Raw genomic sequence first — 25,592 nt, forward strand, 5'->3', positions numbered from 1 at the left:
TACGTCGCATATGATATGTTCTATATGCTTCATAGATACATTTACTATGGATCAAGACACTATGGTTCCCGCTGATAATCGTCCAGTTTGCAGTTAAAGTTTATTGTTGAAATGGAAATAGATGCATTCCGTTATTAACTCCAACAGGTTGACTGTGCCTTGGATGTACTCATTTGGAAGTGTACAGTGAGTTTTAAGGTTTTCTTTTATGATGTTTGTTGTTCCGTTACTGCTGTTTTAGACTAAAGATTGAATCAAATGGGAATAGGGTGCGTATGGCTATAATTTCAATGCCTTCTATGAATTTAGTCAGTTGTTATATATTCTTGACATTGTCAGTCTAGCGGCGACCTCCATTGTACGATAACTGAAGACAACTTACAAGCCAAGATCGCTAAAAATATTTTATTGGATGAAGAAAACTTCACAAACCAAGATTGCTAAAAATGCATTTTATTGGATGACAGTTTTCGAGACAGAGCTATGCTGTCACCATCGAATTACAGGCTTTAAAAAAGCATAGGATCCGATTATCAAATCATAACTCTGTCGATGCAAATCATTCAACAAAACGCTTTTGTGACGATCTTGGCTTGCGAAATTTTCTTCAGTTATCATGAATCAATTATGTTGTGTTTTATAGTTCTATCTACTTGTGATTTGTACTTTTGTGACAACGTTTTAAATATGTGTCTTGCAAGTAGTCTGACTAGGAAATAATTCTTGGAAAACTTTAGTTAGCATGAAAAGGAGAGTATAGCGGGATTTTTTAAATATATTTTTCCTTTCTTCTTGTGTCCTAGTAAGTGTTCAACGTAGTTCAGAGCGTTTCACAAATTTATCTGAAACTTTTTAGTTGGTTTTGCTTGAAGTTCGCAGTTTTACCTCTTACAATGAACTCTTATGTATTATTGTGGTATTGATCTTTATCGAGTGATGCCATTATGTTTCCAGTATCTGTCTTTGAAATGTCTGTATTTTGTTACTGTAGTTTCTTTTTGAGTTTTGCCAGACCTATGGAGTTTGTGTTTTTGTTTTCCAGTATTTTGTTTCACCTTTCTTATTATGTTTTTTATTGATTATTATTTTAAATTTATTTTATTTCATTATTTTTATGCTTTCTGGTACTTTTGTAAGACCAATGTTTACCTTACTTGTTTCATTTTTTCAATGTATATGACTCTTCGATTCAACTACTATAATAACATTACAAAAAGTTGTGTAAAAGTTTTCGATTAGTCACAGAAAAAAATTGTAATGCAAAAAGAAGTGTCTATATGCTGCACAACACACGTTGGAAAAGACGTTTATTGATATATGGCACAGAAAAGGCATAAATTATGAGACCGTTTCAGTTTACAAGTTACTATCTTGATTATGTTTTACATAAAACCAGGTAATCAAGCATATTTTCCTGTCAGCTACTGTTATTTTGAATGTACAGCTTTCCATGTAACTGTTGTTCGTCTGCTTTACAGCGCCAGCATAGGTACACGGTGTAAGTAGGCTGTTTAGGTTCTTATATTGGTAACGCCACGTAGCGCTATGAAAATCACTGGCTGTGCTGTGTGCAGTCTGTGGCTGCTTTGCATTGTTGTAATACTCGCCATTGTAGTGTTAGGCAGCTGGCTGTGAACAGCGCGTAGCGTTGGGCAGTTGGAGGTGAGCCGCCAGCAGTGGTGGATGTGGGGAGAGAGATGGCGGAGTTTTGAAATTTGTCATGAACTGCTATATTTATATATGATGATATCAAGGTAAATACATTGTTTGTTCTCTATTAATATCTTTCATTTGCTAACTATCCCTATCAGTAGTTAGTGCCTTCAGTAGTTTGAATCTTTTATTTAGCTGGCAGTAGTGGCGCTCGCTGTATTGCAGTAACTTGAGTAGCGAAGATTTTTGTGAGGTAAGTGATTTGTGAAAGGTATAGTTTACTGTTAGTCAGGGCCCATTCTTTTGTAGGGATTATTGAAAGTCAGATTGCGTTGCGCTAACAAAATATTGTGTGTCAGTTTAAGCACAGTCACTTGTATAAATGTTCTAAGGGGACGTTTCATATGTCGACGCTTAGCCTAGGATACCTCACTGGAATCTTCTGATTCTTTTTTTCTTGTAGTTTGTGTAATTAGTGCAGATTTTGTTTATTGCTAGCGCGTAATTGTAGAGAAAATCTCCTTTGTAGTTGCAGTCTTTCATTGTTGTACAGTAAAACATTTGTGGCATGCATGTAGATTTGCACCAAGTATTTCACAGCTGCAATTAACTAGATATTATTTTCAGTGCTATGTTAATGTGTTCTCTTATTTTTGATCTTCAAATTGTGTTTTTCTGTGTTGTCGTGTGAAATACTGTGACAATAATGGCGTGTGAAAAACGTAATACTAGGCTCCAAAGTAAACTGAGAAATGACAGTGAAAATGAAAGCAGTGTGTTAGCGCCACCGAGTAATGAATTAACTGATGTTCAAAGTAGTAATTTGGTAATTGTGCATAGGGAAATGGAGCGGGCTGCAAACAATGGTGTAGACATTGAAACAGGTAGTGAACAGGGAAGCATTATCGATCGATCGGTCGGCAACAGCTCGCCTCAGGAATCCGAAATGACAGGACACAATTTCGCAAATACTGTAGATTCAGGTTTTGGGTCATCACCGTTTTCTCAAATAAGTCAAGACACATTTTCTGCTTGTCAAAATGTGAATGTTGTCGGTGCAAATGCACTGCCGAAAAGCGTAGAGAAACAGATTCCAGACACTAATACATTATTATTGCAATTAATGCAACAAATGGAACAAAATCAGAGACAGATGGGACAAAAGCTTGAAAAGTTAGACACAATGGAACAAAATCAGAGACAAACACAGCAACAGTTAGACGCAATGGGACAAAATCTTCAAGAGTTAGACACCACACTCTCTACCAGGACTACAGTGGGTCTGCTCTGTGATGACCTACCTACCAATATTCTTCAAAACTTCGAATGACTCTGCTGTGGGTTTGCTCTGTTGTGACCCATTACTTGTCTGCATGTCGAGAGTCAGCACTGTCTTTCCGTTGGAAGGACAACACTACTTCTTCAAGACTGCATGGAAATCCACTACTTCCCTGTGCATTTTCTTTTACTGCTCAGACTTTGAGAAAAACACTGCTATTCTACTGTTATGTACGATTAGGACTGTCTTTATGGACTGTGAGAAAATTTTAGCTTTTGACCAACATTGTATCAATAAGTGTGTGCATTTGATTTCTTTGTTATTGTAATTATGAAAATTTTTTTTCAAATCTGTATTGGCCACTGCCCAATCCAATTTGTAAAATTTTTTGTGGGGAGCATGGGGGCTATGTAAGTAGGCTGTTTAGGTTCTTATATTGGTAACGCCACGTAGCGCTATGAAAATCACTGGCTGTGCTGTGTGCAGTCTGTGGCTGCTTTGCATTGTTGTAATACTCGCCATTGTAGTGTTAGGCACCTGGCTGTGAACAGCGCGTAGCGTTGCGCAGTTGGAGGTGAGCCGCCAGCAGTGGTGGATGTGGGAAAAGAGATGGCGGAGTTTTGAAATTTGTCATGAACTGCTATATTTATATATGATGATATCAAGGTAAATACATTGTTTGTTCTCTATTAATATCTTTCATTTGCTAACTATCCCTATCAGTAGTTAGTGCCTTCAGTAGTTTGAATCTTTTATTTAGCTGGCAGTAGTGGCGCTCGCTGTATTGCAGTAACTTGAGTAGCGAAGATTTTTGTGAGGTAAGTGATTTGTGAAAGGTATAGTTTACTGTTAGTCAGGGCCCATTCTTTTGTAGGGATTATTGAAAGTCAGATTGCGTTGCGCTAACAAAATATTGTGTGTCAGTTTAAGCACAGTCACTTGTATAAATTTTTCTAAAGGGGACGTTTCAACGGCCCTAATTCTTTGTTCTGATAACGTGTGTCACTAACTGTATTTCCTGGTTGCTTACGACGACGGAAGTGTACGTGCTGTGATTCAGTGCCAGCAGTTTTTTCCTCAAAGATAGCAAGAATATTATTGTAACAACCAAAGAATATCACACGTTTCGGCACAATTTTCTCATGGTACTAAAAATTTGAACGGGACGGTGTAAGAGTGTTTATTTCTTCATTCCGGTCGATAGCATGGAATTTTGTAAACTGTGTTATGCACTGACATTTAGAGGATTGAAGGAGGGTCACAGTTGAACATCTGGTAGACAACGTAGCTGTTGTTAGAGACGAAGCTCAAACTCGGACTGGGGAAGGAATCACCCCAGTATTCGCCTGTATAAGGGGATGATGGAAAACTTAAAGTACGTCTCCAGTGTCTTACCGCTGCGCCATCGCCCACGGTAGTGACATACGATTTTTCTCATTTTAGAGTTGGGCAGCTGATGTACAATGCGTGATACTCGAGCAGTATAAAGTACAAGACATTTTACAGTGACAGGTGCCATAGAGAACGCAAGAACTGCGTGTGGAATTTCACACTTGACTGAACACGTCTGCTCATGTTCGAGTAAATGGCAGTCGTAAAGAGACCGATCAGAACTTGAACTCACAGCCTTTATATACGTAGAGTCAGGGCACTGAACGTCGCACCTTCAAAAAAGTGCAGTCACTGATCTTCTTAAAGATCTCTGCATCAAGCGTTTCCCTTGAGTACTTCAATCCCATTAAAATCCTCAGCAGCGTCTGGGCAGCCGAATAGCCATACGCTTCGTCGGATTGAAGCACTAAATAAAACAGTCTTACTGCGGCAGGCGACTCATCATTTCAACGACTTGTGGCATCGTTATGCGTACACTCATGCAACACAGAATCCTATCGTCACTTTGGCGTATAGAAGCCGCAGTTGTACAAATATACCTTAGGTAACAGCTCGGCACAAGGCAGAGAAATTAGTAAAAGTCTTGATATAGGGTATGTTCCTGTAACAAAAATGAGGCTCTTAACATGTGTGACAGTTTCCCTAACAGGAGAAAGACGAATCTTATGCATTTACTAAACTAAGTTCTCAAGCTATGTCGAAGTGTTTCGATAACAAGTTTACGAGCTATAAGACATTTGTCCTGTGCTCGATGTATCAGACCCCTTACGGCTTACATATCGAATACAGTCGTTTTTGACTTGCGCCAGCAAGGACCGCCAGCGCTTTCGATGTCTTGCGGAGGTACACACCAAGGTGCTGTGCGAGTGTCTCTAGGACGAAATGAGGCGCTGCGCTCTACTAGGATAAAGTGTTTGTCTGTTTATCAGCGTAAAAGATACTTGAAATTATTCACAATTCTGGTTAGCTGTGGTCAATGTTCTGTCGCTAACGTGTTGCCAGCATCAAAATGGCTGTTGTGTAAAATATCTTAATGGCCGTGGAATGTTGCTAATAACTTAAACTGCCTAAACGCTGAATATCTCTTGCGGAGTGTTTCCAGAACATACAGTTCGCACTGTAGACACACGAAATCTTTTTACATCGTTGATTTGATATTATTTGGGTGAGACCATGAGAATCTTTGCCAAATATCATAACTGGTTTGGGAAAGTACTCTCACATTTATCTAATTACAACTGAAGTATCACATGAAATGTCGGTTGCTGTTTGATCATAAAACAACAACGCTGACTCAAATTCATTTGTTTTTCATTTGTCTGTTGAATATATAACAACAAAGATAAAAACCCCAATGGAATTTGATTCCAGCATTGTAACCGAAATTCGCATGAAGATAATCCGCCAACAATATTTGCGATTATGTGTATATCTGTTGTAAAAACACTTCACTCTATAACATATGAAAGTTAATTCCAAATATGGACAAGAAACTGAAAATAATACCAAGTTACTAGAAAAAATTGGTGTGTGATTGGGTCAACCTGTGTAAACGACGATTTTGCAGCTTCCTATGTTCATGATTAGCTCAGATCTGTCAGGAATAAATTCTTGTGTATAGAATAACACAAAGCACTCCGTTAGTCTAGCATTCATGCTTGGTTTTGACAGGGCTAGCAGTTAGTGATGTTTGCTATGCAGATTTGAGAAGAAATTATTTAAAGATCTAGCAAAGATGTTTCGAAATGTGTTACTTTGTGAGAAAGTGATTCTTATCTCGTAGAAAAAGATTTGTATTGCAGAAGATTATGACGAGATGAAATTCTTGTGTCCAAAATATACAGTAGCATATACATGTATTCGATGCATATTGTAATCACGAGCACTAGGTTTATATTGCACTGAGTTTGCAGATGACGATGCATTGTTGAAACTTGTTGCAAGAGAATGGATTATTACTTGATAACAGCTTTTGGTGGTACAAATAATGTCTTTCGTATCCCTAAATATTCTCAGGCTTGCATTCAATACAGAGTATATATACTGGACAGGGCGGTGTTGGAGTGAAGCAGGCTATTCGGCAGTTTCTTTCAGTAATGTTTTGTTAAGTGCGCCGCATGCTAGTAACTGTCAGAAAGTGCTCTCTGTACGTTACCAGTCAGAGCCAAACAACATTATCTTTTGATGACAGTACGGTTATAATAAGATTTTATTCCAATGAAGTTATAAAGTGTAGCTCTGGCTACTGACAGCCTGCTTCAACTTCGTTCAGGGTTATATAAGTTTGTAGAATAGCAGCTAGTTGCTTTCTTAGTGAATGCAAATCAATTTAATGAGTACAAATAGTGTATTTATCTTCTAGATTTATTCACTTTTTGCATGCAACCATTTACTTTTCCCTGTACTTCGGTCTGATTTGATTTTTAAATGACTTTCATTCCGTATTCTTATCTTTTCCTGAACAAATATGTACTTCTTTCTTTCGTCAATTAGCTGCATTATTTCTTCTATTGTCCAGGGCTTCTTTGCTGTTACATTCCCTGTATCTACCCATCCACCTTCTGTAATTCCCCATCTAAGGGCTGCCCATTCGCCCCAACTGAACTGGCCACTATGACATTCATTATCGTAGTACTTGCAGCCCCAGAACTTCGGCCGCATGTGATCATTCCTCAATACTTCACAATGTCACTTCTGTACACATGTATTCTTCCTGACAGTTTTGTTAAACTTCAGGATACCCTTCATCATCACTAAATTGTTATTTAAGTGTATATGCGATTCTGGGAATTACTTAAAATCCACTATTTGATTTCAGATTCTCCGTCTCACAATCATATATTCCATGTACTCATGTCTCTGGGCTTTTTCCAAGTATACTTCCTTCCCTTGCAATTTCTGAACAGTGACTTCGGTAGTAGTAGCTGATAGGAGAACTCAAGGTTTCATTCTTCTCTCTCATTCTTACCACTGATCCCATTTTATCCCGTAACTAATTCTTGAGTTCCTTCCCGTATTACAGCTTACCAACTTGCTATGATTCCACAGTTGTTTTCAGCCCCCTTTGCACACCGCGTTACTTATTCGACGTCTTCTGGTTGCCGGCATGTACACTATCTGATCAAAAGTATCCGGACACGCCTATGAATGAGCAATGCACTAATAGATGTCACGAGGCAGACCCGCCGGTAAAAAAAGGAGTTGTCAGTACAGAAGCAGTAACAACTGAACAGGTCGGTCAGGGTGATTTCTAACGTGGATTAGTCATTGGATGCCATCTGACTAACAAATTGATCAAGGCCATTTCAACCCTTCTACAGCTGCCCAAATTGACTGCTGGTGATGTGACTGTGAAGTGGAAACGCGAGGAACAAACACAGTTAAACCAAGACCGGGAAGACCTCGTGTACTGACGGGCAGAGCCGTCGAGCTTAGCGAAGAGCGATTGTAAAAAATCACTTGATACAGCTGTAAGGAGTCTATAAAAGCGTGGGGTGCAACGATCGAACAACTTCTCACAAGCCACACATTTCTGCAGTCAGTGCTGAGCGACGCTTGAGATAGTGGAAAAAGCGACGTCGCTGCAGAGTGTCGGTGGAAAGGAGTGATTTGGTATCACGAATTACGCTGCAGCCTCTGGCAATCCGATGGAAGGGTTTCGGGCGAGCGAATGTCTGCAGAGCATTACCTGCCTTCATGTGCAGTGCCAACAGTGAAGCGCACAGGACGTGCTGTTACGGTAATCGGTATTTTTCGTGATTAAGGTTCCCTTATTACGCTTAAGAAACTCTAAATTCGGAAGGATGTAAACGCATTTCACGGCTTTGTGTACTGCGTACAGTAGAGGAACAGTCTGGAGACAGTGATTCATTGTACCAGCATGACAATACAGCCTGTCGTAAAGCATCATGTGTGCGGCAGAGGTTGTGGGTAATAACATTCCTGAAATGGGCTGCCGACGTTGTAAGGTAACCGGCGAGTTGTAGCGCCCTGGAAATATTCTAAGTTCGGAGTTGGCGTGGCCGCAAGGGCCGCTCGGCAAGCCGGGGTCCGGCGGCAATCACGTGGTGCCAAACGTTAGCTGGACAAGAGGGGTAGCCCCAGAGCGTGGTCCAGGCAGATCATGTGGCCGGGAAATCCTTGGTGACGCTGTAGCGATAAAAGAGACGTGTAGGAGAGCCACAGATTTCACAGTTCATATAGAAACTAATAACAGCCAGATCAATCATGATACCTCAAAAAGAAACATATACATTATTATTATTTGCACGGCGATTCCGATGGTGTAACCAGATTTTTAATATCTTTATTCGTTTAAAGTTTAATATCTGACTGTAAATTGTACAAGTAACACCCAGCAACGAATTTCCAAAATCTAAATGGTTCATCCGATTTTGTCGATCGACCTGTCTTTAGAAAGCTATTGGTGTAAACCTAAATTGGAATGAATTACAGGCATGTAACTCGAATAGTACCTGAGTTATTGGAGGTCGAAGTGGCCGATTACTATCGATCGCATCAGGCCATAAGTACGCCACATTTATACGAAAAAACGGTAGCAGCATTCTTATAAATATATTTATTCATTTATGACTTTGTTTATATCCGATATATGCCATTCATGAAGAAATTGGTCAATTATTTACTGTGTTTTAGAAAGCACAGAGACGTTAGGCTACTGGCCTACTTTTGCTTGCTATTGCTTTGATATATGTCTATTTAATTTGTTTATGTATTTAATAATGTGTGTTAGAGCGTGTTTATAGCCCAGACATAATAATATTTATTTAATTTCAAGTTATTTAAATGTAAATCCAGTATTTGGAAAATGTTTCATTATGTTTGTGACTGTGCGTTGGCTTGAAGACATGGCGGGAGCGCTCTAGCCAATCAAGCGCTCGTGAATGGGGAAACTGGAAGTGGGAGAAGAGAGTGCGGCAGAGGATAGCACAAGGGAGGTGCTGGTCGCGACGGTGCGACGGACGTACGGTCGCAGGAAAGACATGGAAAGTGTGGAGCGGTTTGCACGTGTTCGCGGGGGATAGGAATGCTTCGGAGTGCCGACTTGTGAACGTGTGAGATTTCCGTGGTTTCTACAGTGAAGACGTAGTATGCGTTTAGAAGTGAATATCTCGCGAGCTATGTTGTCATTCATAACTAATTGCGTGAAATAGGAATCTACTGTTTCCCTTTAATTCAACTTATATTTTATTTAATTACTGGGCGATCGACACCAATAAGAGATTTTCAGAAATATATCGCATTCTCAACAGCTCTTCTACTATCGTACAATCATTTAAAGTCGTTAAGATAGTGCCTGCAAATTTTATTTAATTGCAGTCTTTCATTTATAAATTTCTGCGTTACATTCGCAATTGCCGAGTGAACTTTTGACCATTCGATTCATGTGTATATTCATTTTGTATGCTGTAGACTCAGCAGTATTTGGCTTGTAATGCGGCAACTACGTATCCCAGCTCCTAGACAACGAAACCAGCCAAAACTTTTAATATTTCAACTCTGAGTCGGAGTTTACGTAGTTGAGGGCCACCACCAGTACAAAATTATTAGAAAACATGATTCAGCTTCTCACTGAACCTGCTGAAACATCAGTATTTACGCCAAAAACATCGTACTCTGCCAACAGCACAGAAAGTGAGGTAGGAGGAGGAGGAGATTAGTGTTGAACGTCCCGTCCACAACGAGGTCATTAGAGACGGAGCGCAAGCTCGGGTGAGGGAAGGATGGGGAAGGAAATCGGCCGTGCCCTTTCAAAGGAACCATCCCGGCATTTGCCTGAAGCGATTGAGGGAAATCACGGAAAACCTAAATCAGGATTGCCGGAGACGGGATTGAACCGTCGTCCTCCCGAATGCGAGTCCAGTGTGCTAACCACTGCGCCACCTCGCTCGGTAGAAAGTGAGGTAGGCCTAAATATTTACTCTGATAGCCATGGACGCGGTCTTGCGGAAATTCTCAATAATCATCATGACTTAAAAGCCTACATTTGCGTAAAACCAGGCGCTCCAGTGCAGGAAATTATAAAGGACGTCATTAAAGACAACAAAAAAGCAGAAATCGTTATATTTTATTAATTGGAAGTGCCAATGATGTGTACAGGAATAAGTTACTGAATGCTGTGCACAACTTAAGGAAATTTCTGGACGGTACTAAGACGCAGAACGTGATTGTCACTAGCATTCCTTGTGGACATGACCTTATCCCCACTTCGTGGGTAAACGCTGAAATTAGGGAAGCCAACTCACAATTTCAGGAAATATGCAAAGTGTATCCAAATACAAACTTTTTTTGTACAGATTTTCTTAAGAGAGACTGCTTCACGAAACATGGGATGCATCTGAACAAAAAGGGCAAGAAACTTTTGTGTGGGAAAATCAGTGAAATGTTAGAGAGACTGAACAAACATAGTGACAGCACGTCATTACCATTAGCTTCAACAGTTTTAAAGCAAGCACCAGCAGAAGTATTTCCACAAAAAATGCTAAAACCATCAGAAACAATCACAGCAACAAAAACAACAAAAGCAGCAACAGCAGCTACATCAGCAGCAGAGCCACCTCTGCTACCAGCAACGGCAACAGAATCAATGGCAGCTGGACAAACTCCGCCAAAAGTAGTAAAAGCATCAAGAACGGTTACACTAACAACAACAAATGCAGTAACAGCTCCATCAACTGCAGAGCCAACCCTAATACCAGCAGGAAAATCAACAGCAAAAGAAACAGAACCATCATTAGCAACAGCAGAACCAGCCACAATAGCAGCAGAATCAATTCCAACATTATCAGAACCAGTACTGTCAACTAAAAAAACTTCAGACAGCAGACGGAAGCCAGTGCCTCCATCCCATCTAAATGATTTTTAGTGGAAACCAGAAAGAGGAGGAAGCCCACAAGAGAAACAGAGATTTGACCTTATTTAAGTCAGTAAAGCAGAGAAATCTACAACAAGGTATTTACAACTTTAAAATAATCCACCAGAATGTACAGGGCTTGAGCTAGAAATATGAACAATTAGACGTGTTTTTAAATGAAACTATGCCTGATGTGCTTGGTATTAGTGACCACTGGCTATCTAATACCAAATTAGAACTTTTTAAATCTCTAAACATGGTACTAGCTAATAAGTTTTGCAGATCTACTATCAGAGGTGGGGGTGTATCAATGTATGTAAAGAGCACATTTGATTTTAATTCTGTAAATGTAAGTAAATATTCATTAGAAGGAACAATTGAATTATGTGCAGCACATATAAAGATAACAAATGATGAAATTTATGTTATATGTTTATATAGACTGCCAGGTGAAAACTTCGAAGTTTTCATAACAAGGTTTTGTGAAATGATAGAGAATGTTTTTATATCACACCTGAACAAGTTAGTAATTATAGGAGATTTCAACATAAATGTATTAGCAGATAACTTACACACTAGACTATTCAAGAATACTCTGCTCGAATATAATGTAAGATACCTGATAAACACTGCAACCAGGGAGACTGAAACATTCCAGTCTGCAATAGATAACATAATCACTGGTATTCATCTTAACGATCTTACATCTTCTGTTATTATAAGTGCTTTATCAGACCACCATGCAGTAGAACTAAGTGTGCACATAAAAAAGGTTCCTACACACAGTTGCTATACATATATTAGGATGAATACAGACCAAAATATAACTCAGTTGAATAATATGCTAAGGAATGTGGATTGGAACAGTGCTCTAATGACACTTCATAGTTGTGGCAAATTCTCAAGTGAACTATTCTACATTCTTAACCAAGCCTGCCCATTAATAAAAAAGAGAATTCAGTCACATGCTGTAACCCGAAACTGGATATCAAGTTCAGTCACTGAGGCTAGAGAAAAACTAAGATGGTATGAGTATGCTATGTTAAATGACTTGAGCAATAAAAAATTAAAAGAGGAGTTCAAAAAATATCAGAAATACTATGTAGACCTCCTTATTTCAGAAAAAGAGAAACATTTTGAAAGTGTCATTCAGAACTCAAATAATATCTCCAAAACACCATGGTCACTAGTAAATAAAGAAATAGGTAAATCTGGGAACCATACAACTGAAAATCACTTGCTGATAAACGGCACAATAGAAACTGATGAGAATAAGATAGCAGATCTATTTAACAATTACTTTGCTTCTGTTGGCTCCAGCATAAACAATCAGCTTAAAAATCATAAATACAAATTCAGAGGAACACCAGTGTCAGGAAGTATATTTTTGATGCCAACAAGTAAAGAAGAAATAATTAAAATAGTGAGTAGCTTAAAGAATTCCCATGCAGCAGGATATGATGGTCTTAGTCTGGACACTCTTAAGAAATGTATACATAAAATTGCATCACCTTTATTAACAGTTATCAATTCTCATATGGAAGATGGTCTATTTCGAGATGAGTTGAAAATTGGCTGAGTTGCGCCTATTTTCAAAAAAGGAATCAAGAATTTAGTAGAAAACTTTCGACCCATTTCTGTTCTTCCAATAATATCCAAAATCTTTGAGAAAGTAATATACATAAGAATCGGGAACTTCCTGGTATGCAAAAATGTGATTTCTAAGGGGCAGTATGGGTTTGTCAAGGGGTCATCCGCCATTACAGCAGCATCCAACTTAATCGAAGGTGTCACTCAAGCAATAGATAATAAAGAACATGTATGTGGCATGTTTCTAGACTTACAAAAAGCATTTGACTATGTTGATACAACCATATTGCTGGACTAACTGTGGAACTATGGTATTCGAGGCACAGCCCATAATCTGATGAGGTCCTACTCGACAAATAGGAAGCAGTTTGTGTCTATTAGCACTACAGAGGGAACATACAAATCAAACACCACTGACATAAATTTTGGTATTCCACAGGGGTCAATATTAGGACCACTTCTTTTTATTATTTATGTAAATGATATTCAGTCCATAACAAACCATGCAACAGCTATCTTATATGCAGATGATACCACGTTAATATGCAGCAATCCAAGCTATTCACAGCTCGAAGTGGAATCCAATACTGCAGCAGGCTTAATTCTGCAGTATTTTAATGAAAACAAACTAAAATTTAACACAAATAAATCTGTCTATATTGAATTTGATCTTGGGAGGCAAAAAACTCATGAAAACCAAATCTTAATGGGTGATGAATACATTAGAAAATAATACTCGACCAAATTTCTTGGCCTGACACTAGATGCAGAGTTACTGGTCTGATCATGTGAATGGTATTTGCAAAAAGCTATGTACTACCATATATGCCCTAAGAAAACTGACACCTTTTTGTAACATCACCACTCTGAGGCAAATATATTTTGCACTATTTGCATCCCATCTAAGTTAAGGGAAAGAGGCATGGGGATTCAGCAGTAAAGGTAATATGAAAAGTGTACTTACCTTACAAAAGAAGGCGCTTAGAATTATGGGAAAGAAATGTGCCAGGGAGTCCTGCAGAAATTTGTTTAAAGAATTTAAAATACTAACTGTTCATAACCTGTATGTGCTGAAGATAATCATTATGGCAGTAAACAGTAACAAAACACTTAATAAAGAAATACACGATCACAACACTAGAGGTAGAGAGAGACCCCACATCATCTCTCATAGAACAACACTTTATGAGAAAAGCCCTCACTATGAAGGCATAAAACTGCTGAATTGCTTCCATCCTAATATCTCCAAATTGCCCATTGCAAAACTAAAAATGAAATTAAAATTATGGCTCCTAAACAATCCTGTATATTCAATAGATGAGTTTCTCGATTTAGTACACTCGTATGATGGAAGACCATCTATCTAAAAATATATGTAATCTCATATCTTCGACTGTGTCACAAACTGTAAATATTTGAATGTCAGATATGAATACTGTGTTACAAACTGTAGATTCCTTAATCTAAGTATGGCAATAACAATTTTTTTATGTATAGTCCATATATGTAACTCTGTTCTCTCAACTAAATTTAGAAAAAGTTGTGTAGATAAAAGTGCCAGCCAATAATATGTAACCCTAGTAAGTAAGGCTCTGACTTATCCAGAAGACTGGAACAAAAAAGCCTTTTTTTGTAATCAGTTGATGTTGGATCAAAATAAAATAAATAAATAAATATTGTGGAAGCCCTCAGCATGAGCCCAATGGAACACCTTTGGGATGAGTTAGAACTCTCCAAACTGCAGCGTCCAACATCACTATCCTCTCTGATTTCGGCTCTTGAGGGAGAATTGGCTGCTATTTCTCCACAGACATTCAGACACCCCACTGAAAGAGTTCCCACAAATTTGAATTTGTAATAAAAGTGAAAGGTGGACACTAATAGATGTCAGGATACTTTTCATCAGATAGCTGGACTATTGTTGTTGGTGTTGGTTTGCTGTCGATTCTGATAAGAATAATTCTATCACCGAACGGTTCACAGTATTACAAGCTCTGCCCCCTGTCTTTTTTTTTTCTTATTCATAACGAAACCGACTCCAGTTACATTACTCTTCTGTTGATATTACTCTACAATCTTGCAGTTCCCTTCTCAAATTTTCTAGCTTACAAATTTAGGCAGGAGGAACAAGACTTCTGGTCAGGTGACTACAGGGTTATAAACACAAAATCAAATAGGGGTAATGCAGGAGTAGGTTTAATAATGAATAGGAAAATAGGAATGCGGGTAAGCTACTACAAACAGCATAGTGAACGCATTATTGTGGCCAAGATAGATACGAAGCCAACACCTACTATAGTAGTACAAGTTTATATGCCAACTAGCTCTGCAGATGACGAAGAAATTGAAGAAATGTATGATGAAATAAAAAAAATTATTCAGATTGTGAAGGGAGACGAAAATTTAATAGTCATGGGTGACTGGAATTCGAGTGTAGGAAAAGAGAGAGAAGGAAACATAGTAGGTGAATATGGATTGGGGCTAAGAAATGAAAGAGGAAGCCGCCTAGTAGAAATTTGCACAGAGCACAACATAATCATAACTAACACTTCGTTTAAGAATCATGAAAGAAAGTTGTATACATGGAAGAACCCTGGAGATACTAAAAGATATCAGACAGATTATATAATGGTAAGACATTTCCAGGGGCAGATGTGGACTCTGACCACAATCTATTGGTTATGACCTGTAGATTAAAACTGAAGAAACTGCAAAAAGGTGAGAATTTAAGGAGATGGGACCTGGATAAACTGAAAGAACCAGAGGTTGTACAGAGTTTCAGGGAGAGCATAAGGGAACAACTGACAGGCAGGGGGGAAAAAAATACAGTAGAAGAAGAATGGGTAGCTTTGAGGGACGAAGTAGCGAAGGCAGCAGAGGATCAAGTAGGTAAAAAGACGAGGGCTAGTAGAAATCCTTGGGTAACAGAAGAAATATTGAATTTAATTGATGAAAGGAGAAAATATAAAAATGCAGTAAATGAAGCAGGCAAAAAGGAATACAAACGTCTCAAAAATGAGATCGACAGGAAGTGCAAAACGGCTAAGCAGGGATGGCTAGAGGACAAATGTAATGATGTAGAGGCCTATCTCACTAGGGATGAGATAGATACTGCCTACAGGAAAATTAAAGAGACCTTTGGAGATAAGAGAACGACTTGTATGAATATCAAGAGCTCAGATGGAAACCCAGTTCTAAGCAAAGAAGGGAAAGCAGAAAGGTGGAAGGAGTATATAGTGGGTCTATACAAGGGCGATGTACTTGAGGACAATATTATGGAAATGGAAGAGGATGTAGATGAAGATGAAATGGGAGATATGATACTGCGTGAAGAGTTTGACAGAGCACTGAAAGACCTGAGTCGAAACAAGGCCCCCGAAGTAGACAACATTCCATTGGAACTATTGACGACCTTGGGAGAGCCAGTCCTGACAAAACTCTACCATCTGGTGAGCAAGATGTATGACACAGGCGAAATACCCTCAGACTTCAAGAAGAATATAATAATTCCAATCCCAAAGAAAGCAGGTGTTGACAGATGTGAAAATTACCGAACTATCAGTTTAATAAGTCACAGCTGCAAAATACTAACACGAATTCTTTACAGACGAATGGAAAAACTAGTAGAAGCCAACCTCGGGGAAGATCAGTTTGGATTCCGTAGAAACACTGGAACACGTGAGGCAATACTGACCTTACGACTTATCTTAGAAGAAAGATTAAGGAAAGGCAAACCTACGTTTCTAGCATTTGCAGACTTAGAGAAAGCTTTTGACAATGTTGACTGGAATACTCTCTTTCAAATTCTAAAGGTGGCAGGGGTAAAATACAGGGAGCAAAAGGCTATTTACAATTTGTACAGAAACCAGATGGCAGTTATAAGAGTCGAGGGACATGAAAGGGAAGCAGTGGTTGGGAAGGGAGTGAGACAGGGTTGTAGCCTCTCCCCGATGTTGTTCAATCTGTATATTGAGCAAGCAGTAAAGGAAACAAAAGAAAAATTCGGAGTAGGTATTAAAATTCATGGAGAAGAAACAAAAACTTTGAGGTTCGCCGATGACATTGTAATTCTGTCAGAGACAGCAAAGGACTTGGAAGAGCAGTTGAATGGAATGGACAGTGTCTTGAAAGGAGGATATAAGATGAACATCAACAAAAGCAAAACAAGGATAATGGAATGTAGTCTAATGAAGTCGGGTGATGCTGAGGGAATTAGATTAGGAAATGAGGCACTTAAAGTAGTAAAGGAGTTTTGCTATTTGGGGAGCAAAATAACTGATGATGGTCGAAGTAGAGAGGATATAAAATGTAGGCTGGCAATGGCAAGGAAAGCGTTTCTGAAGAAGAGAAATTTGTTAACATCCAGTATTGATTTAAGTGTCAGGAAGTCATTTCTGAAAGTATTCGTATGGAGTGTAGCCATGTATGGAAGTGAAACATGGACGATAAATAGTTTGGACAAGAAGAGAATAGAAGCTTTCGAAATGTGGTGCTACAGAAGAATGCTGAAGATTAGATGGGTAGATCACATAACTAATGAGGAAGTATTGAATACGATTGGGGAGAAGAGAAGTTTGTGGCACAACTTGACCAGAAGAAGGGATCGGTTGGTAGGACACGTTCTGAGGCATCAAGGGATCACCAATTTAGTATTGGAGGGCAGAGTGGAGGGTAAAAATCGTAGAGGGTGACCAAGAGATGAATACACTAAGCAGATTCAGAAGGATGTACGTTGCAGTAGGTACTGGGAGATGAAAAAGGTTGCACTGGATAGCGTAGCATGGAGAGCTGCATCAAACCAGTCTCAGGACTGAAGACCACAACAACAACAACATATTTAGGCTTGTAATAATACACACCACGACTCGTAGCAGATATCAGTCTCTTGCTCGTGGGCACCTCCCACATGAAAGTCTCCTCCAGAGGTCAAAATGGGGGCTTTGCACATCATATTGGAGAGATCATGAAATTATTTTGATATACAGGCCATATGCCCCGTGTATTGTATTATGTATCTTTAATGCAGTGGTGTTCATTCGCTTCTGCATCCTCATCTCGTTGATTATTGGTGATTATTCGGCCATTATGGGCAGTGCCTACCCCAAAAGCGAGAGAGTGTCCCAAACTTTTCTCTGCCCTCTTTGTCAAGACTGTCAACTGAATTATGTTACCACCTTGGAGGCCGAGCGGTTCTAGGCGCTACAGTCTGGAACCGCGCGACCGCTACGGTCGCAGGTTCGAATCCTGCCTCGGGCATGGATGTGTATGTCGTCCTTAGGTTACTTAGGTTTAAGTAGTTCTAAGTTCTAGGGGACTGATGACCTCAGATGTTAAGTCCCATAGTGCTCAGAGCCATTTGAACCATTTGCATACAGAGCAGAGAGTGAAAAATTGTGTCAAGGCCAGGAATCGAACCTGGGCCTCCTGCTTACTAGGCACTAAGGCCACCTTGGCACTGCGGTTAACCTTGGCACACTTCCCACCTCGACCCGAATTTTCACTGCCGCCTCTAATTATCCCTAATACACGAAAAGGGGAGACAGCAAGAATGTGGATGGAGGAGGGAGGCGTACCAGGCTAATCTGTGCAGTTGTGTGAACCTTTGCCAAGGCGGCGACTTAGTGGCTAACGCAGCTACCTAGTAAGCAGGAGAACCGTGTTAGATTGCCAACGTTCGTACACAATTTCACTTGCCGCAACAGTCTACATACATAAAATCATATCCGCATGAGACCAGTAAAGTCTCTGAAATTGTGTCGTTTCATTTAAAATTTATACACTGGGTGGGAGCGAATTAGCGAGACAGAACGTCTGTTTTTAGCACTGAAAGACACTACCCCTATACTATCCAACGTGATTTCTCTTCTTGCGAAATACAGTGAACTACAGCATAGTAAAAATTTTAATGCAATGTCTAACCACCAAAACCATGTCAGCAAGGAAATAATTAACAAAAAAAAGGACAATACCAGTGTAAATTTTGTATCCATAAAAATATAGTGTTTGAAATCGTTTTAGATGTAAGTTAGAGAAGTCATAAGAACTGCAACAATTGCCACATAATATGTTTTTTTCCTAAATCAAGAATATCACGTATATCACAAAAAATCAACGTGTGATATTTATACAAATAAAAGAGTTTTTGCGTCAGTCACTTACTTATTTTGCCACCACACGTTTCGATGGTTCACAACATTATTTTCAGGCGGAGAACTGTTTATTTACATAGCTGGGTTTGGTGAAGAGTACGTAAGTCTTTTCACAGTAGCAGACCAAGGACAGTGTAGGTTATGCTGTGTCTTTTGCTATTGATAAAAATTGTGTATTTAGAAAAAGGCGCTTTTGAGGTTAAAAAACATGAATTTCTGATAGTGAGTTGTAGTTACAGGAGCAGCAAAGTAGTAAAAAGTCTGCATACTGCTGCCTGTTGCATGTCCTCTCCACTGCACGTTATGTTTACATCGTCACTTCAGAGATGTACATGTTAGAGATGTGCTTGTTTACATTGGATAAATGGTTCAAATGGCTCTGAGCACTATCCGACTTAACTTCTGAGGTCATCAGTCGCCTAGAACTTAGAACTAATTAAACCTAGCTAACCTAAGGACATCACCCACATCCATGCCATGCCCGAGGCAGGTCTTCGAACCTGCGGCCGTAGCGGTCGCTCGGCTCCAGACTGTAGAGCCTACAACTGCTCGGCCACCGCGACCGGCGCCGTTGGGATCCAGCACGGAGTTCCGTATTACCCTCCTGAACCCACCGATTCCATATTCTGCTAACAGTCATTGGATCTCGACCAATGCGAGCAGCAATGTCGCGATACGATAAACCGCAAGGCCACTGCGGCCGGCTTACATTGGATAGAAAGATAAAAGATTAAATGATTTCTACGTAAATATGTTTTTCTTTTTGTGGAAGAATGTGCATCGCTGCAGCAGATTATGCACATGTACACAATTCATTTATCACATTAGGTTCTCCTATATATAAAAATATTTTTCTTGCACATTTAAAAAATATGCTGTTGCATTGCATACAAAAGTAAAAGAGTAATGGTTATGTACATAAATAAAACGAAAACATATTTATCTACATAACCATTTAATCTTATATTTTCGTCCGATGCTGCAATATATTTTTAAAAAAATACGAGAAAAAAGTTCATGTATACACTGATGGAAAAGAATCAGTACGCCCTTTCAATTCACTTAAGATTTATTGTTGCAACAGAGCATATGGAGAACATCAAATGATTACATTTACAGATCAACAGCAGCACAAGGAGTTCTGGGGTATCAGCTATCAACCCACACTGAAACATTCATATTAGCACCTGGTGGTGTTTCAATAGTTGGCAAGTAGGCGCTGACTCTAGTATGCAGTCGATCGTACAGATGCTGAATACTGATCTGGGATACGTTGTGCCACGCCTGCTCGACCTGTTCACGTAGTAGTGTAAGAGTTGTTGGTAGGTGAGTTGCATGAGCTACATCTTATCCCATCATATCCCACGCGTGCTCGATTGGAGACAAGTCCGCAGATCGTGCTGGACAGGGAAATTGCTGCACTTCTTGCAGAGCGTATTAAGTTTCATGGCCAGTGTGTGGGCGGACATTATCCTATTGAAACAACACATCAGCTTTCCGTTTCAAGAACGGCAAAGGAATGGGTCTAACTACATTCTGCACGTACCGAGCACTGGTTAGCCTCAACTCCAGAAACACCAAAGGTGAACAACAGTTTTAGCATATCGCATCCGAGACCGTAAGACCTGGGATGGGCTGCACCAAAACGAGTACCATCACAGACACCAACCACTTCAAACAACATTTCAAGCGCCTTTTGCGAGTTTGTGGGATCATCGGTCCTCTCAGGCAGATGATTGTGCAGGGAAGTGTCGTACACCAGATTTGGAGGACTGGGTTCTAGAGGATAAGCTGTCTCTCGACCGTTCCCATCTGCTTGACCGTACACAAACACCGTCACGGCTTGTTCCCGACATCACTACCGGATCATTTGCTGTTACAGCAAGTTGCGTCAATGAGGCAGCCTGCAACACACAAGGAACACAGGCACGTGGTCAGAGCACTTTCATTCGTCAGCGCTATCTACCGTGGCAACGATGTATTTCCGAATACACAGAGGACCTTTTTTTTCCTCCATTTCCAGTCGGGAATCCATCCCTGCAGTTTTCGGTTTTGTTAATGTTCAGCCTATATAACTGCCTAATATAATAATTAAATTGTGCACATGTCCATATTACGCTGCAGGTCACTCATACTTTTTAGAAAAACAAAAACATATTAATGTAGAAATCATTTAATCTTTTATCTTTCTAAGCAATGTAAACAAGCATATCTGTAACATGTACAACATCTCTTAAGGGACGATGTAAATATAACGTACAGCGGGGATAATATACAGCAGGCAGCAGTATGCAGACTTTTTACGACTCTACCGCCCCTGTAAGTACAACTCACTATCAGAAATTCATATTTTAAACTCAAAAGAGCCTTTTTTAAATAAACAATTTGTGTCATTATCAAAAGACTCAACGTAGCCTACAAAGTCCTTGGTCTACTACTCTGAAAAGACATCTATACTCTTCACCAAAACCAGCTATGTAAATAAACAATTCTCCAGATGCATATGATGTTGTGAACCATCGAAACGCGTTAGTGTTCGCCAAACCAGGAACGTATATGTACGGTCCTCTCATCTGGAAAGGTGGGAGCGTTCACAGTATAGTCATCCTGAGAATATGAGAGAAAAGGCATCGTTTAGTCGGTGAAAATGTTACACTTCTTGCTTAACCGCAGTGCGATGAGTCTGTCCGAATTATGGTACCGAAAACATATCCAAACCGTCACGAAGCTTCCTCTAGCCAGAAGTGCACCCTTCCACACACGGCAGGTGAAACGTCCCTCTGGGTCGTCGGTGACTTGCCGAAGCACACGACACGTCTCCATTCACCTACTGTTGTTGCTTGGTCCACCAAGAAATACAAATTTAGAAGCCTCAACGCGCAATTGTTTTCTGCTAGGTACCCGACTATGTGTCTGTTGTATGCTATTCCGTTCCCATTTTCGATCGATAAGGAAGTGGTCGAGATGGGCCTGTATTCACTGACAACACCAATTCCTCACGGGTTTGTGGTACACGATTCTTTGTGGACACGTCGGACAATCCGCTTTCGTACACCAACAAAACGAACCATTACTTTCACAGTGTGTTCATCAGCACGTTCAAGCAGCATAGCTCCTTTCAGGAATTCTGTCACGCCTCCACGTCGACCCTACTGTGACTTGCATCATCGGCGAGAGGTGGGGGGGGGGGGGGGGGGGGGGCGAGAAGGGCGCATCACTTGACAGTCTGGTAAAAGTTGAAGTCCATCTACTGCTCCAAAGCAACCAGTGCGATCTTTGAAGAGGGCAGCTAATATTTTGTCCAGCGACCTTACTTGCTCTTCTCCAAGAGTACGGACTGCTAAATATACAGAAGTTGGCCGAGCAGTCACTAACCATTTCTGGGACAGTGCTAATTTTTGTCTCCTTATTGGAACAATGAATCAGCGTCGTAGAGTGGAGATTCAATGGACTGCCCATTCTTGAGTTTCAGGAACGATTTCGTCGACTTTAATGTGGAGAAAGTTATTGAAAAAGCTCCAGTGAACTGGGAACGTTTTTTGACGACATCGCAGGAAACTGTGGAGATCATATGACAGGCTATCAAGCAGAGACCAAAAGCGTCCACACATCCTGTCAGACGGGAACACGACATCACTGAGTCGACAGTGTAGTTAACAATGCGCTTCGTACTGGAGAAAAAGGCTTACACGTCCAGTTGCTCCATCATCTTGAACATGAGGACTATGCAACACACATGGCCATTTGTGACGACTTGAGGTGGCAAACAATTAACACTTGTTGGCGCACTTCCTGTTCAGCGATGAGGCTGCCCTTCATACCTACGGCCTCGTCAGTCGCCACAACAGCAGGATATGGCATGATGAACAACCACACAACGCCATGGAACTAGAACATTGTGAGTTAACGAGCATTGCGCTCTCAATTAAATATATGGCCGGAAGAGTCAGCCTACAGGAATTGTGAAACGAACCCTGTCGTCCAGGACCATGTTCTACAAAAGGCGCAGATTCACCACGAGATGCGGAAACTCACAGGCGTCTATTGTCTATTGATGCCTAAGCGCTGTAGTGTTGAGTGAGACAGACGACAACCCACGTCATAGGGAAACCCAGAAGAAGGCGTTTGTGGCCAGGGAGACGTAGCAGTGTTACATTGGGCGGACCTAAGATCGGCCATAAGGGGAAACATTTATGGAAACTATTTAATTCTATAGTAATGCAGGAAGTCAAGCCACATTAGTTTTAATCTACCATCCTTCATAAATTTTCATGGTGGTTCCAATAAAACTTGAATATTGATCATATCTATAATAGTTTAGTATTTACTGTTGAAGTGAAATTGACAAGTTTTCTAACAAAGACATGAATGCTAAAATCTGAACGCTTTAGTCGATCTTAACGATCGACGTTTCATATAGAAGCGCATAATCAAATTGACAAATTTTGTAAATATCAACTCTGTAATTTTATTTGTTTAAAAGATATAGTAAATTTAAATTATCAGTATTTTCTGTTAAGCATCAGATCATCATTTCCTCCGCACAAAACACATTGAACGATGACAGCATGACACCTTATTGACTCATTAGGTAATAGAATACTTGTTGTATAGTTTAATGCACAATAGTTACTTTTCTTCTTTATTTATTTATGAGAAATTACATTGTAGCAAGGCTACTGGCCGTGACATTCAAAGTTAGGAAGGAAACTGTATTGGTTTCATGTAAAAGAATTTAACGTTTATTATATAATGGATATTATTGTCACTTTATTTAGAACGCGAAAGTGGTCTGGCTTTGATTATTTAAATATGTTAAAATGTTAAATAATGTAGAACAATTAACTTTTCATAACTGGAACTCACAGTCACGTGAAATTTCTTAAAAGACATCATGTTTACCCCAGTGACTGTTAAATTTTTTGCCGGCCGGAGTGTTTAAAATGTTCAAATGCGTGTGAAATTTTATGGGACTTAACTACTAAGGTCATCAGTCCCTAAGCTTACACACTACTTAACCTAAATTATCCTAAGGACAAACACACACACCCAGGCCCGAGGGAAGACTCGAACCTGCGCCGGGTCTAGCCGCACAGTCCATGACTGCAGTGCCTGAGACCGCTCGGCTTATCCCGCGCGGCCGGCTGGAGTGACCGAGCGGTTCTAGGCGCTACAGACTGGAACCGCGCGACCGCTACGGCCGCAGGTTCGAATCCTTCCTCGAGCATGGATGTGTGTGATGTCCTTAGGTTAGTCAGGTTTAAGTAGTTCTAAGTCTAGGGGAGTGATGACCTCAGCCGTTAAGTCCCATAGTGCTAAGAGCCATTTGAACCATTTTGTTAAACTTTTTCTTTCCACTATTGCAAATTCGGCCTTAGGGTATTATCAAGTGCAGATGTTTTCGCTTTAAACCATGTCTACTTTATGCAGGCTGACACCACGAAATGTAAATGTGTCAGCTTGTACAAAGTAAACATGACTTAAAGCAAAAACATCTGCACTTGATAATGGCCTAAGGCCGAAATTGCAATAGTGGAAATAAAAAGTTTTAACAGTCACTGGTGTAAACATGATGTCTTTCAAGAAATGTAGAATAAGCTGTAGCCAATCAGATGGACGGCTTCAAGAAAGGGATCTGCACAATTCAGTTGAGAGAGTATGTTCGGCGCGCGGGCACAGGACAGTGGTGGTGCAGACGCGAAAGCGGTCGCTTTATGTGGTATCGCGGGACTCGATCTCTGAGCGGTGAGCAGCCGTGCGCCTGCTGTGAATAACTTCTCGTGTAAATATCGAAGTGGAGCATTGGACTTGTGTTACGCGATGAGATTGCGAATGATCGAACTATGTCAAATGGATATGCGCTCGAGTGTAACAGTAACTCTCTAAACGACCATTTTCACTATTATTTTGCTTTCGGAATAAACGTTATTCTAACCAAATCGCAACTATGTGGCCTACATCATTTATGGATCGTTAATTTAGCTCACGATATTATTATTAATGTTATTATATGTTACATTAACTTTGTATTTCGCAAACTTGCCATCAGCCAGACAATTTAACCAAAGGGTCACAAGTGTCTAATTTAGGGCATGTAATGCAACACGTGCGGTTCAACCACTAGACGAGTTTCATCCAAGGTATTTCGATGAAGGGGAACCGCTTGTGAGCCCGAACATACTTGATATCTTAGACCGCAACATAACATTCCATTGGTAAATATGTGGTTGGGTCTCGCCCAACAGAGCGTTTAAAATCCTTTCCGTTTTGCTGAAGCAACAAACACGTCAACACCACAACACCGTACTTGGACGTGCTTGAGACTTTTCTACAGCCTCAATTGTTCTCCGACGACATTCCGGATTCATCGGTGTTTCAATAGGACTGCGCCCCGCAGCACACTGCCCACGTTACCTCGAGGAGACGTTCCGAGGACACTGTATTTGACGAACTCACTACGGTTCCGAGCGTGACGCTCGTCTGATGTAGCGGCCTTGGACATCTTTGGATGGGGTCACATAACAGTCAGGTGTACATGGAGGAGATCTACATCTACATCTACTTTCATACTCCGCAAGCCACCCAACGGTGTGTGGCGGAGGGCACTTTATGTGCCACTGTCATTAGCTCCCTTTCCTGTTCCACTCGCGTATGG

This window comes from Schistocerca americana, chromosome 1, assembly GCF_021461395.2.
Source record: "Schistocerca americana isolate TAMUIC-IGC-003095 chromosome 1, iqSchAmer2.1, whole genome shotgun sequence".
Classification (NCBI taxonomy): Eukaryota; Metazoa; Arthropoda; class Insecta; order Orthoptera; family Acrididae; genus Schistocerca; species Schistocerca americana.